The 1,627-nt window shown below is 34.6% G+C and overlaps 1 non-coding gene across 1 annotated transcript; it reads right to left on the reverse strand.

The window, feature by feature from the left end:
- Positions 1-1,191: 1,191 nt before the first annotated feature.
- On the reverse strand, positions 1,192-1,297 carry LOC118661381. The gene has a single exon (XR_004969317.1). It is a non-coding gene; the product is annotated as a U6 spliceosomal RNA (small nuclear RNA).
- Positions 1,298-1,627: the final 330 nt, after the last annotated feature.

Genomic DNA, 1,627 nt, shown 5'->3' on the forward strand with positions numbered 1-1,627 from the left:
CAACCAGGAGTCCATTAGGAATCTGAATTACTCAACAGACTCCTCTTTTTTAGTTGTATTTTTCAGGTACTGTGTGGTGAACGCCCCACTGGTGTCTATTACAGGGCCACTTTGGTAGTTGTGTATCTGCTTGTGTATGTGATTTGACAAATAAATGGCTCTTAAATAAATGGTTTTATAAAAAATATATATATATATTTTTAAAAATGCCTTTTTTAAAAAAGGTATTTTTGTCCTCACCTAAGGCCACATACATTTTCTCTTATGCTTCTTTCCTAAAAGATTTGTAATTTTAGGCTTTACATTTAGATCTCTGATCCATTTTTGAATTAATTTAGGTACATTGTGCGAGGTATGGGACAAAGTTGTTATTTTTGTTTGTTTTTGCCTGTGGATATCCAGTAATTCTAGCACCATTGTTGAAAAGACCATCCTTTACTACAAAGATTATTTTCATATTATTTCATCTAGACTTAGTTTGAAATTATATATTCTGGAATGATATATTGCTTAGTGTTACGTGCACATGTGCTAAAGGGTAAAGAAAAGTAAGGGAAGGCCAGAATCCAGAATTCAGCATAGTAAGAAGGGGTAAGACATGGGAGGTACCCACAGAGGATCGGTAATATTTCCATCTTGTTAGATGGATGCTGGATACAATATGTGGTCAGAAGAATTCTAAGAAGACCCTAATGATCTCTGTCCTTTTGTGTTACTTTGTGATTATATCACGTAATGTCTCTCAGTTGATTCTGAGTTCATCAAAGGGAAGCTTTGTCTGGGTGGGCCTAATCTGATCACATGAGCTCTCTAAAAACAGAGAGTTTTTTCCAGGGTTGCAAATTAGGAAGTCAGAGATAGATTCAAAGCATTAGAAGAATTTGATTGACATGTCATTGCTGGCTTGAAGATAGAGGGGCTCACATGTCAAGGGAAGGAGGACTTAAATCCTATCACTCCAAGGAACTAAATTCTGCCAACAAAAATGAGCCTCCAATGAAAATTCAACCTGGCCGATACCTTGATTCCAGCCTTGTGATAACCTCAGCAGAGAACTCTGTCCCACCGTACTGGACTTCTGACATACTAGTACAGAACTGTGAGCCTATAAATGGTTGTTGTTTTAAGCGGCTAATTTTGTAGTAATGTGCTACAGAGCAATAGGAAACTAATGTACATAGGCATTTATTTATTTATGTTTTACATTTCGCAAATTTGCATCTTATTCTTGCAGAGGGGCTATACTCAGCTTCTCTGTATTGTTCCAATTTGAGTATATGTGCTGTGAAGCGAGCACCATGGGTATTTAAATTATTGTAGTTGTGCCTTTTACATATGTTATAAATATTCTTTAGTGTTTAATAAACATTTTTTGCTTTGTAAAATATTTTAAAATTTTTATTTTATGGAGGTATAATTAATATATAACATTGTGTAAGTTTAAGATGTACAGTATGTTGATTTGATACATTTATTTTTTAAAGAGGAAGCCAGCAATTTTCTTGACTTCAATGGGCCTTCTGAACAAAGCAGATATAAAGAGTGGTGTTGGTGGTAGTGGTGGTGATGTGTGAAAAGAATGTAAAGATTTGACCTATTATTATAATATGTCTTCAAGATAAATCAT

Source organism: Myotis myotis, unplaced genomic scaffold, assembly GCF_014108235.1.
Source record: "Myotis myotis isolate mMyoMyo1 unplaced genomic scaffold, mMyoMyo1.p scaffold_m19_p_1, whole genome shotgun sequence".
NCBI lineage: Eukaryota > Metazoa > Chordata > Mammalia > Chiroptera > Vespertilionidae > Myotis > Myotis myotis.